Source organism: Stegodyphus dumicola, chromosome 5 (genome assembly GCF_044657685.1).
Source record: "Stegodyphus dumicola isolate Sdum_Otavi_A_Nest chromosome 5, ASM4465768v1".
Lineage (NCBI taxonomy): Eukaryota > Metazoa > Arthropoda > Arachnida > Araneae > Eresidae > Stegodyphus > Stegodyphus dumicola.
The window spans coordinates 106964146-106978846 of NC_140772.1; positions in this window are offsets into that span (position 1 = coordinate 106964146).

Here is a 14701-nt window from a genome sequence, read left to right on the forward strand (position 1 = left end):
TAATAGGAAGACGAATGGAATAAATGCAGGTTATGCAGACATAAGATAAAAAATCTGGAAGTAAAAGACATTCTCCAGATCTAAACAATTCAGTAGAATGTGCAAATATTCATCCTATTCGAAGCTTATTTTTTGAATTACATAGAATATAAAATGTAAATTTAATAAAAAGAGATATAATGAACATCAAGTATTTTGCAAAATCTGGATGGTAATTATACAAAATTAGTCATAAACCTGGTTTTCGTAAAAAGTGGCTCCAGCGGAGGAAACACGCCGGCAGTCTTCTGAAGCTCTAAGTGAGCACCTGATTTTTGCTCTTACAAAAGCTAAGTAGAATTGTAAATTCTACGTAAGAGCGAAGATCAAATGCCCACTTAGAGTTTCAGGAGATTGCTGTCATGTCTCCTCCGCTGGAGCCACTTTTTACGAAAACCTGCTTTATGACTAATTTTGTATAATTACCATCCAGATTTTGCAAAATACTTGATGTTCATTATATCTCTTTTTATTAAATTTACATTTTATATTCTATGTAATTCAAAAAATAAGCTTCGAATAGGATGAATATTTGCACATTCTACTGAATTGTTTAGATCTGGAGAATGTCTTTTACTTCCAGATTTTTTATCTTATGTCTGCATAACCTGCATTTATTCCATTCGTCTTCCTATTACTGATAGAAAAATTACATTTTGCGTGAGGGATTTGGAATACCGAAGTTCATATGAATGTTGAATAAAGAGAACAAATCCGGCATTCTATCGTAATTGACTAATACTCTGAATAATAAAATTTTAAGAAAACATCAGTTTCATTCACGTGAATAAAATACATTTTCCAAAAACGTCCGAAAAAATCTATCACGAGTGTCAACATAAAAGATCTACAAATATATTTTTAAGTATTTAAATAACTCATAAGCTGAAGATAAACCAAGAGAAAAAAGTATCGAGAATTCATTGGCATATACCAACAGCAAAGATAAAATAGTTTCCAACAGCAAAGAGAAAACAGTTTCGAAATGTCTAAACGTCTACTCTCAAAACGTTTGCGAAAAGACGATGACATCACAAAGACATAAATTTTATGGAATATGACATTATTTAAAAAATTTTCGTTCGAAATTTTAGTTCTGATATAGGAAAATACACATTAAGTAATTAAATGTGGGTATTCGTGTACATGTTTTTAAAAAACAAATATATAAATTTTTAGGAAAATTTTGCATATTTTTCTATTTTGGTAATAATATTTTTAAGTTAGGAAAATATTCTGTACTGAACATATGTGTCTACGAAATTCTTTGGAAAAAGTGGAAAGTAAATAATCATTTCGATACTTCGCTAGAAATCAAGTGTTATAGTTAAAAAACGCTTTAAAAATTAACCAAGAGGACAACAAAGTACATATATAAATTATTTTGCTAATCGATTATGAACTTTTAAATAGGATATATCCAGAATCTTCAAAATTAATAATGAAACGATCAATTTAACCCTTGAAATTTTACTAAAGAAGTCTCTGTAATAGTAAAATGCTGGTTAAAATTGTGCTAACAGAAGGAAAAATATGCTTTTTTATTAAATATTCGCATGATATGTAATAAAAATGAAAGCATGGCCCCGGTTCAGCAATGCAATACAAGGCGTTAAGGAAAAAAGTTTCTAAACTGAGTTTTTTTATCACGTACGAAGTGTATTGAAAGAGCGAAAATTAGTAATATATTAGCAGTGGATTAGGAAACAAATTTTCAAAGATAATACTGTGGTATGAAAATTAATCAAAAAGTATAATATGTAAAATTTTTCTTCGTAATAAGTTATGAATGTTTTCGTTTCAGTGGAATGAAGTTAGAAAGTACAAATTTTGTAATGAAACACTCATTTAAGCTTTTAAGATTTTATTAAAAGATGCAATAAAACACATTCACTTTGAAATATAATGCAATAAGGTAAAATATAACTCTGGTTCATCAATACAATATATTGGTTATGCACAATTAATTGTTCATTTCGAATATGATAAAGAAGAAACTTTTGAGTCAAAGAGAAATATAATTACAAAATAATGATTCTTATTTTATTATTAATTTAAATCTAATCTGATGTTTCTTATGAAGATGAGGTATTTTCTTAGACATGTTTCCAAAGAAATTAGTATATAAACTTTTAAGAAAGAAATATATTTCACGAGAAAAACGTCTATGACAATGCAAGTCAGTCATTGTGGTGACTTAGAGAAAATATTCCAACTCTGTATGAGCTGGGTTAAAAGTCTCTATTATCTACATACGAATACGTCAATGTCAGAGAAAATTAATCTATCCCCATAGAATACTAAGATAAAAATTACATTTCTTTTCTTAACTTCTGGTTTAGCGTGATAGTGAAGTTAAATCTTCCAAACGTGTAACAAAATTATTAAATCGAATGATATAACTATTTAGTAAAAATTTGTTCTCAAGACTTTACGAGGCACTGTAAACGATAAAAAAGGAAAATATTTGAAAATTCAATGATTTGCAGTGGCAGTAAGGTAAAAAATGGTAATATTCAAACTGTTCTAAAGGTTACCAATAGGGTGTTTCACAAAAACGGTTTATAAAAACACGAACACATCACAGCCACCCACAAATAACTTCTGTCAAAACTGAAAATTCTACACTCAAAATTTACTTTGAATTCAGGAAAAGAAACTTTAGGGGTTTCGAAATGAAGGTACTCATGTAAACTTTCCGGAATGAAATGTACAGTATTTCAGGAAATATTCATTTAACTTCTAACTTGTTCGTAATTTTGTTAAATCATATGTAATGAGCGTATGTGAGACACGAAAATGCATTCGTATGCGAAAAAATAACAAACATTTAACTATCTGACAATGAATCAAATTTCATTTGAAATGTAATGGCGTGAAAAGTAGTATAATATATCTGTATGGAAAATCTTGATGATAATTTCTGGTGTGTTTTTTTCGAATAAAAAAAATAGTTAAAGGCTCCTAGGTTAGTAATGAACTACTAAATTCGGTCAATTTTCATCAAAAACGCCGTAAGAAGTTCTCCGCACTGGTAAAATATTACTTAAATTCTCTAGCTTTGAGACTTCCCGCAGACACTGGCAAGACCAACGGCTGTCTGGTCAATACAGGATAACTATGTGTTTAATAGGTTACTTCAAAGCTATGAAAGAAATAACAGTTGGGTAAAAAATATGGACATTTTCAAGAAACAATTGTTCTCTTATATCCTTTTGGCATTATAGTTATAAACAAAATGCAAAAATTTAGTAAACACGTAGATAAATCTCAGGAAAAAATGGTAAATTAGCATGAAATGTTTACTTGTTGGGTTTATATTTATTTTAACTAGCATTTATTTTAAGTTTAAACTATCTTTCCTGTCAAGCCTTACTTTCCCCCTGGAATTGCCAATGCAAGAGTATGTAAATTTTAGTAGAACGCGCAAGAATTCAAATTGTCAGCGGAAGTAATCTGAGTTAAATAGAAGGCAAACGAGTTCGAAAGTGTGCTTTTCTTGCTTCACGAGCGTGGAGGTGGCTAGTTAGAAATTGAAGAACCACGCGTTTCGGCCTGTGTGCTTGCCTCGGCAGATTGTTAATCTTTCAACGCAATATTCAGAAGTTTGCTGAATTATCAGCGGTATCTTAGAACGCGGTGAGGTTAGTTACGTTTAGAGAGCCTCGTAGTTAGTCACTTGTTAGTATTCTTTTTTTTTTTTTTTTTTTTTTTTTTAGTTTCTTATTTTTATTTTACCGCAGGGTCGGCGTAGTTTCTGAGCGTCAAGAGCACGCATTTGTAATTTCTAAAGTTGAATAAAAAGGGATTTAAACCCTTCTCAAGACTTTGTCTACTTTCCAGTTCTTAGCAGTCACCACTATTGTTGCGTGCAGGTTGGAAGCGCGCAACATTACATACTTAAAGTCTATGTAAAGTTGGAAAACAGTGATCGTAATACATTTGAAAAATAGTTCATATACAGTGCATTAAAATTTTGCACCCGATCTATGAATTCATGAAAATCAGCCCAAAAAGTCATTTATCACGCTCGCTTGCTTGCAGTATATTCTCTTGTCGTTTTAATCTTTTTGCTTTTGAGTTGTATTATTTCTGAATCTGAAGCTTTAAAACACAAAATCACTCTGATTTATCAACTTGCGTCTAAATGTAAAGTACAGTCAACCAAAATGGAAGATTTTAGCATAAGTAAATGTACTACAGACAAAATAAAATTAAAAATTCATCATTATTTTTCATGCTCTGTTCATGAAACTAGTCCTGACTTAAACCATTCGGAACATTTTCAGAAAACATATTCATTGTCAATGTATTGTTCATGTTTTTGCATACTCAGATACTAATTTTGTTTGAAATATGGGATATTCTTATTCCATTTTATATTTCACTGTTAAAGTCTGGCTTGGGAAAATTGTTTTCCTTGGAAATGGCATACTTGTCCTATATGTCTGTGACTGTTCTAATAAATTACATTACTAACAAGTGTGAATAAAATCCCTAGTTATACAGGAATTATCTTGAATGTTTCCTTAATCTGAAATGCAAAATGTAACCCATGTGCAAAAATAGAGCAAGTTTATCTTAAAAAAGTTCTCCACGAATACATCTTTTTCTCGGTCCTTACATGCTTTTCTGTATTTATCACTCAAGTTCATTGTGTACCTTTCTTTCATCTAATTTGTGAAGTATTCCTCTTTGAATACTAACATTTGAATTTGTTTAACTGATTTTAAAGTACATGTATATTTTGGTCAATGCGTGGGGGAAATGAGGAACTGTGGCCCTGAGTGTTCTAAGCATTCCATACTGTATTTTTCTTAAGAGTACAGCTCAGTTAAAAGAGAAATGTGTTTCGTACTTTGTGAAAATTTTATTTACTTATTATGTGTCATGCTCATGATAAATAAAGATGTTATGCATGTGCGCAGGACTGCGTGGCTCCAATGTTTAATTAAAATAATGCTTTTAAAAAAAGTGTGGTCTTTCTTATGACATATTAGAAATGCGTTAAAATTTTTAAAGTTGGTGACTATAGTAGATCATTATATGGACTTTCTGTCATTATTACCTATTTTGTATAATTATTTGTGTGTAATTTTATTTATTATCTATGAAAGTTCATTAGTAAGCAATGTCAGTTTGAAATTTCTATCTTAAAATTATTTGTGTTAGGTCTTTTATGTTAATTACTATGTTAGATCATAATTTGGAACTCTACTCAATATTTCGTGTAATGTATCATAACTATGTAGGAGTCATTTGTCAGGTATGATAAATTAAATTTCGTTCTCAAAAGGCTATAAGAGTTCAGTGCTAAATAAATTATTGACAATGGGAAATATGGGTATATTTAAGTTAAAATACAATGAATACGTTAAAAATATTCCAAGTTAAAAAATTTTTATATTCCAAATTGGGAAAAAGGCGATAAAGTTTCATTTTCATGGCTGAATATTAATGCCATGTGTATTATAGACTTTAAGTTCTTCACAAAATGTGACTATAATTCAAATTTAAAATAATTCATTACGATGTGGATATTCTTCTCTATAGTTAAAATATAATTCAATCTTCTGTACCTTGTTAAGAGAGTTAGGCTGTGATAAGTTCAAATAGAGTAGTGTTTAGAAAGTTCTGCAGTAAATGGTGGAATAATATTAAGAATCCGAGTGACGTTTTCACATGAAGGAAAAATCAAGGTTCAGTGTATGTTTCGTGGTTTAAGTAGGATGTGTGCAAGAAAATACAAGATATTTTTCGTAAAATATTTTAAAGAGTTAGCAAAATTTGTGTTAGTAGTATAAATGAATCTTACTGAATAAAAGGGGGTGTTCAGAATATATATGTATAAATGTCTGTAGAGTAAAATAAGAAGAAATGAAGTACTATTGGTATGTATCTAAACTTAACTGGGTAGAAATGCTCCATGCATTGGTTTGAGTAGGCTTCATACCATGAAAATTTATTGCTCCTTGTAAGATTTGTTTTAAAGTTAGTAAGTCTTACAATAAAGAAACATGTGTAAGTCTGTATTTATTATGGGAAAAAGGAATCAGAAATACAGCATAAATATGTTTTATAAGTTAAATATAAGGGTAAATGTGTAAATGGAAAGTGTAAAAATTACATTTGTCAGACATAGTTTGGTGAATCCTTTAAATAAAAGTAAGACGTGTAAAAGGGAATCAACAAAGTTTTGTATAGTTGGCCAAAAAAGTTAATACAGTCATTAATAGTTAGTACAATGCATTAGAAGGAAAAGTTCTGAGTATCTCCAACTTAGTAGTAAAAAAGTAAGAAATGTAGTATTCCAGTTAAACTATATAGAAAGAGCATTGTGTATATTGGCTTAATGTTACAGAAAATATTATCTAGTGAAGTTATATGCATGTAAATTCCAGCTTAAAATTTCAAAGACAGAGAAATGTAGGTAAGTTTACTTTTAGAGAAATGCAAATGTAACATCGTATTGTATTTAAAACAAGGGAAAAAGTTAAAGGTAAAATAAAAAATGTAACAAAAAAAAAAAAATTTGTGTAAACAAAAAAACTCAAAAAAATTAAAATTATGAAACTAAATATTACTTTTGTAAAAAAATTAAGTTAAAAATGTAGTAACACCTTTTTTTAAAGTAAAAAGCGGAAAGGAAAATTAAATTTCTAAAAATAAATATTACTTTTGTAAAACCAAAAAAAAAAAAAAGTTTAAACAAAAAATTAAAATAAAGTAAAGTAAAAATACGAAAAGAATAAATTTTGGAAAGAAAAAAAAAAATTTTTGCAAAATAAAAAAGTGAAAAAGAAAAATTCAATTCGTAAATAAAAATATTACTTTTGTAGAACCAAAAAGAAAATTAAATATAAAAAAAAATTAAAATAAAGTAAAGTAAAAATACGAAAAGGAAAAAAATTTCGAAAAAAAAAAACTTTTGCAAAATAAAAAAGTGAAAAGGAAAAATTCAATTTGTAAAAATAAATATTACTTTTGTAAAACCAAAAAGAAAATTAAATCTAAAAAAGTAAACTTTGCAAGATAAAAAGTAAAAAGAAAATTTAAGTTCACTTTTGTGGAAGTATACGTCAATTTGCGAAAGTTAAAAATAAAATTTATGTTTGGGAAAGGAAAAAAAATGAAATAAAAAATTAATAAATTAACTAAAAAAATAGTAATAAGATGAAAAATGAAAACAATTAAAAATATCTTAATAATAATAAAAAATTAAACTGTGGGAAAATCTTACATTTAAAACAGCAATGAATAAAGTAATGATTAAGAAGCCAAAAGAAATTCTAGCAGTCGTGTAAAAACAAATGAAGCGCATACTCAGACTTTTAGCCTTATGTCATCAATGGTGCAAAAAGTCAAAAGGCGAAAGAGGGTTTCATATAACAAGTCTGATAAGAAGACCGGGTAGCCGAGCGGTAAAGCGCTAGACCTCCCATCCCAGAGACAGCGAGTTCGAATCTCAGCCGTGGAGTTATTTTTAAAGTACAGGGAAAATGATACTAAATTCATTAAAAATGGATTAAAATATAATGGAATCAATTAAAACTAATTAAAACTAATGACGGATTAAATCATTAAAATGTATCGTATAAAAATGAGTAAATAATTAAAAGTAATGACGTATTAAATAATTAACCACGTATTAAATAATTAAAATCAATAAATTAAAAGTGGTGTCCTGCCAAACACGTGGTTAAGTGCTCGTTGCCATAAACATAAAAAATAGTGTCGTTGCCACAAAAAATAAAAACGTTGAAAACGTAAAATCGTTGCCACAGAATCAAAACGAAAGTTTGATGATGTCATTCCATCACGTGATACAAGATGGCGCTGGTGTCGTTACTTCAGGTTCCAGGCCCCTCTGGATACTGCCCACGCCCCTTTTCTGTGACGTCACTTCCGCCGCCCGGTTGCCTGCGCTTACTACTTTCCTGGAAAAAAATAGAGAGGAAGGAGTCTCAGAAACACGTGGTCCTTATCAGCACTGCTCTTGGTTATAACTGGATTTTTAATCAGAGTTGCAGTGGCCACCTACTTTTACTGAGCCAGGCTATTTGATCAAGCATAAAGGACAAGAAAAATTAGCGAAGTTAAAAATAGGAAGCGAGGGGCAAATGCACCTTCACGCTCAAAATCTGAACTTCAAATAATGGAAAGCAACCACTGAACGGATTTTTATACCCTCTGGCAGTACCAAACGCGAGGAGATAACGCCATCTATCGGCAAAAATAACTGAATTAAGATAGTAGAATTTTAAAGGCATTAGGAAGGACTGGATTGGACTTCAAATCATTAACTAAACCTGCTAAATCTTTGTGAATATGAAAAGCCTCAAGAAAATCCAATTCACCTATGGAAGAAGCCTTTTGGATAATTTTTGCAGACCCAAAGTCAAAATTATGGTTAAATGTCTGTGGCGTTCCGACAGATACTTCAACTTCTATTCATGAGATGGTGCCACGTGTAAAATCCAGTTCTTAATCGGAGCAGCAAAGCGACATCTTTACTCACTCAGACTTCTCGTCGGACAAGGTACGCGACGCTAGCACGATCTGTGTTCCGAGCTCTGTGTTGATCTCTGCAATGTAATTTAAATTGTAATTTAGTACTTAATATATTCTTTTGTTATAGGAGATTGTCTACTCTTATTTTCTTTAATTATATCATGCATTAAGCACACACGACCACCAAAAGTGGTGACCTTTTGACTGAGCACGCTACTGAGAATGGATTTTCAACGACCCTAAGACACGTGCATCCAAGGCATTCTGAAGAATGACTAAAAATAACAACGAATATGGACATTAAACGTATGCTACAACGTACCCCTTCAATTATTTCTAGAAGTATTGATATATATTGCTTGTGTTTTTTTCAAAGTCGTGCATATCATCGCAAGGAGCTTCAGCAAATCATCAATGTGATCTGTTCCGTTCCGCTGACTTCGCCAGTCGTGCAATAATTCTTCGATCATTCAACGACAAATGTGCTACAACAGTGATTTTCGCTAAATGTGCCACATCAGTAACTTTTGTGCAACGTGCTACGGCAAAATTCTTTTCTCAGTGTTCGAAAGTAGTGAATTGTTTTCCCATGTGCTACAGGAGTGATTTCCTTTTTCCTTCGAAAGTGCCTTAGCAGTGTGAAGTGGTGATTTTGTGCGTGCGTAATACAAAATTAACGCATCATTTTTTCTCAAATAGGGGTTTCTTTTCAAATGCATTTCGGTAAAATATTATTTGTGTGTGTAATTGCTGACCCTGTATTATTTGTGTGTATCGTCACGTAAATTTTTTCTGCATGGTTAAAATATTTATTGTTATCATGGTAAAATATCAATAGTGTATCCTCATGCTACAATATTTGTGCTGATAAGTGTTTATTAATTAAAGTGAAAATTATCTATCAGTATGCCCGACGATATTCCACCAGAGCCACAAATCACACGCGTTGCGGTGAAGCCACCGCCTTTCTGGAAAAATAATCCTTCATTGTGGTTCGCTCAGATCGAAGCACAATTTTCTATCGCTCGCATTAGTGAGGATTCTACAAAATTCAACCATGTAGTTGCAGCAATTGAGTCTGATATTCTGAATTCAGCGCATGACTTAATTCTCAAACCACCTGATTGTGATAAATACTCCAAACTGAAACAGCGGCTCATTGAAATCTATTCAGAAAGTGAATCTTCCAAAATACGTACTTTACTACAAGGACTTGAACTTGGAGATCAGCGACCTTCATACTTGCTGTCACGAATGCGTGATCTGGCAGGAAGCCATTTTAGTGACGACTTGTTGAAGTCACTATGGCTTTCGCGTCTCCCTAATAACATACAAATAATTCTTGCTGCTTCCAATGAAGATCTAACCCGTTTAGCAGCAATGGCTGACAAAATTAATGAACTTGTTACTCCAGCTTATGTCAGTGCTGCTAATGCTGCACCTTCCAGTTCATCCCTCGAACAACAAGTGGCTGAATTGACCAAAAAAGTATCTGAACTCTCTACAAGTCTTCATGCTTCACGGAGATACAATCAATCAAATCAGGGCCCACGTAATAAATTTCGTGCCCGAAGCAGGAGTCAATCTCGTCATAATACTCGAACGCAGTACAAAGAACTCACAAGTGGCATATGTTTTTATCATATGCATTTTGGCTCTCAAGCTCGCAAGTGTGCCCCTCCATGCACTTTTGTACAAGCGGGAAACTAAATGGGCGGTCTTCTGATGGCCAACAGAATGTCCGCCACATCGACAGAATAGTACTGATCGTTCAACTCAGTTATGTTTTCTAGTAGATACTGGAGCTGACATATCAGTGCTCCCGAGAACTAAAACAAATGCTCACCAACTTAATAAACTTGTACTGTATGCAGCCAATGGTACCCAAATTGCAACCTACGGCACCAAACTATTGACACTTGATTTAAACTTGCGCCGGACTTTCAACTGGCGTTTTATTATTGCGGATGTAACTCAAGCAATTATTGGTGTCGACTTCTTGACACATTTCCACCTTCTAGTGGATGTCAAGAATAATTGCTTAATTGATGCTACAACTCAGCTGACATCACAGGGCCAAGCTTCTCACGTATCAAACGTACCTACCAACATAAGTGTTTTAGCGGGCAGCACACGGTTTCATCGGTTATTCCCTGACATTTTAAACCCATCCAAATCAGGGCAGCATACTCATCAGCCAGAAGTGTATCATCACATTGAAACACATGGCCCACCTGTATTTTCCAAGCCTCGTCGTCTTTCTCCAGAGATGCTAAAAGCTGCTCGCAAAGAATTTGAATTCATGCTAGCACAGGGAACCATTCGCCCATCTAAAAGTCCATGGGCCAGTCCACTTCACATGGTTAAAAAGTCTAATGGTGACTGGCGGCCGTGTGGAGATTATCGTCGACTTAATGCCGTCACAGTCCCTGACAGATATCCAGTCCCACATATCCAAGACTGTACCAATCTTTTTCATGGAACAAACATATTTTCTACCCTCGATCTTGCCAGAGCATATCATCAGATCCCAGTGCATGCTGAACATGTGCCCAAGACCGCAGTGACTACACCATTTGGCCTCTTTGAGTACTTATATATGCCATTTGGCCTTCGCAATGCTGGCCAAACATTTCAGCGTTTCATACACCAAGTACTGTCTGGTCTCGATTTCTGCATCCCATATTTTGATGATATCCTGGTTGCATCTACAGATGCGGAAGAACATTTTAAACATCTGCGTCAGATTTTCACTCGCCTTAAAGATCATGGATTAAAACTAAATCCATCCAAATGTGTACTTGGTCAACCCTCAGTTTCCTTTCTTGGATGTCTTATCACCCAGAACGGAGTTAAACCTTTACCGGAAAGAATCAAAGCAATTAACGACCTACCCCAGCCCAAAACCATCTCTGAACTGAAGCGTTTTCTAGCAATGTTAAATTTCTACCGACGCTTTCTGCCAAATGCCGCAAAAACACAAGCCTGCCTACATGAGTTTCTGAAGAATAGCAAAAAAAACGATCAACGAGCTGTCCCTTGGACTGAATCTGCATCTGCAGCATTCGTGCAATGCAAACACGATCTGGCAAATGCAGCCACACTTTCTTATCACTCACCTAGTGATCAGCTCTCTATAATGGTAGATGCATCTGACACGGCCATAGGAGCAGTGCTTCAAGCCCATACCACTAAAGGACTTTCCCCAATGGCATTCTTTTCCAGAAAACTCACTACTGCAGAAAGGAAATACAGCACATATGACAGAGAGCTACTTGCTGTGTACTGTGCGTTTAAATACTTCCGGCACAACTTGGAAGGACACGACTTCATCATTTTCACTGATCATCGACCATTAACCTTCGCTTTTAGAAAAAACTCTGACTCATGTTCTCCTCGTCAGCTTCGACATCTGGATTTCATCGCCCAGTTTAGTACAGATATCAGATATGTCTCTGGTACTGATAATTGTGTCGCTGATGCCTTGTCTCGGGTAAACAATATCAACCTCACTACCCCAGATTTCTCTGAAATTGCAAAAGCTCAATTGCATGATGAGGAACTCAAGAACCTAATCTCAAATCCACAAACCTCCCTTCAGTTACAACCGCTGCACATTGATCCAACGCTTAAAATTTACTGTGACATAGAGAACAATAGAATACGTCCCTATATTCCTGTCAATTTTAGACGTGAAGTGTTTAATGCCTTGCAGAATTTGGCACATCCTGGAATCCGTGCCACCAAAAAGCTGATCGCAGACAGATTTGTCTGGCCAGCAATGAATCAAGACATCACAGAATGGACTCGTTCATGTATTAGATGTCAACGGTGTAAAGTATCCCGTCACACTCACAGCCCTATTCAACAATTTAACCTTCCAGCAAGACGCTTTGATCATGTGCACTTAGACTTAGTTGGCCCATTGCCTCCTTCAAACGGTTACACTTACCACCTCACTTGTATTGATCGGTACACAAGATGGCCTGAAGCCATTCCTATTGAAAATATATCCGCTGAAACTGTAGCTCGAGCATTCATCTCCCAGTGGCTTTCAAGATTTGGCATGCCTACCACCATCACTACTGACCAAGGCCGACAATTTCAATGTCACTTGTTCGCATCCCTCACCTCTCTTCTTGGCATTCGCCATATTCGCACAACACCATACCATCCATCTGGAAATGGGATGGTGGAACGCTTTCACCGATCTCTCAAACAAGGTCTGAAGTGTCACAGTAGCACACACTGGACAGAAGCCTTACCCCTAGTCTTGCTTGGTCTTCGCACAGCATTCAAAGAAGACATTGGTAGCACTTGTGCTGAACTGTTATATGGTGCAACCCTCCGTTTGCCAGGTGAATTCTTTCACCCAGAATCTACTCCAGTTATCGACCCTCCAACATTCCTTCAACGTTTACGTGAGACCATGAGCAATATCTCGCCAACCCCAGCATCTTTGCATAACCAGCCAAGCTATTTTGTACATACTGCGCTTGAGACATCTTCGCACGTATTCGTGCGCAACGATGCAATTAAGCCAACTTTAACACCTTCATATGATGGTCCATTCAAAGTTGTCAAACGAACACCGAAACATTTCACCATCATCTGCAATGGCAAACAATCAGTGTTTGGAATCGATCGTCTCAAACCAGCATTTCTAATGCAAGATCCAACAACTTCCTCATCAACATCACTCCCGGAAGAAAGCTTACATCCCGTTAAAGAGCAACCTAAAACTACCAGATCTGGAAGAAAGATTAAATTTAACCCAAAGTACTTATAACGTACCGATGGTACTTGGGGGGGGGAGTACTGTGGCGTTCCGACAGATACTTCAACTTCTATTCATGAGATGGCGCCACGTGTAAAATCCATTTCTTAATCGGAGCAGCAAAGCGACATCTTTACTCACTCAGACTTCTCGTCGGACAAGGTACGCGACGCTAGCACGATCTGTGTTCCGAGCTCTGTGTTGATCTCTGCAATGTAATTTAAATTGTAATTTAGTACTTAATATATTCTTTTGTTATAGGAGATTGTCTACTCTTATTTTCTTTAATTATATCATGCATTAAGCACACACGACCACCAAATGTCCAACTATGATACGCTATTGAAGACTTGTTAATTTCACCTTTTCTGACATAAGATTCATGTTCCTTGATACGAAACTTCAACGCTCTTTTTGTTTGGCAAATATATCTTAAACCACACTGACACGATATACTATAAATTCCCCAAGAATTCAAGAGAGAAACGCAATCTTTTAAAATCGAAGGGTGAATTTTATTAATAGGGCAGAAACCGACTTGAAAATTGAATTTCTGGAGAATCCGTGCAATTTTATAGCTAACAGAAGGATAAAATGGAAGCACGACAAGGTCATTAGTATTATTTCTAACAGTGGAATGTCTTCTTTGATGGGAATCTGAAAATTTTTTAACGGCTTTATCAATAATCACGGGAGAAAATCCACGGTCAATCGCAACTGCTCTCAAATAATTAAGTTCATTGGTAAGCAAAGATTCAGAGGAACAAATTTTAAGCGCGCGGAATACATAATAGTAAAAAGAAGCCATTTTTTGCTTAACAGTGTGGCATGACTTGGCACGGGGTGGTAAACAAACTGCAAAGGGTTTACGGTACACAGTGGTGCTAAAATCAGTTTCTTTGCGGATTATAAGAATATCAAGGAAAGGGAGGGAATTGTTGGATTCAATTTCAAGAGTGAATTGGATGGCTGGATCAATTGAATTCATAATAGATAGAATCTCGGATAAATCCTCTTTATAACCGTCAAAAGTGCGAAAGTGTCATCAACATACCGAATCCAAAGACGAAAAGATAGTTTATCAAATAATTTCATCTCAAAATAGTGCATATAAATGCCAGCAAGTACCGGACTGAGAGGATTACCCATAGCCAATCCTTCAACTTGAAGTGGGTTTGACTCAGAGAAACTTTAGTAAGCGAAACCAACTCATTAATTTCAGTATGTGTGAAGTGAAATTCCCGAAGCCTAGTTTCAAGACAATTTAGTGCTCCTTCGACCGGAACATTAGTAAACAGTCATTTGACATCAAATGAAACCATGATGGAACGAAGTGGAGAAATATTTTTAAGTTTATCAATGACTTCAACAGAA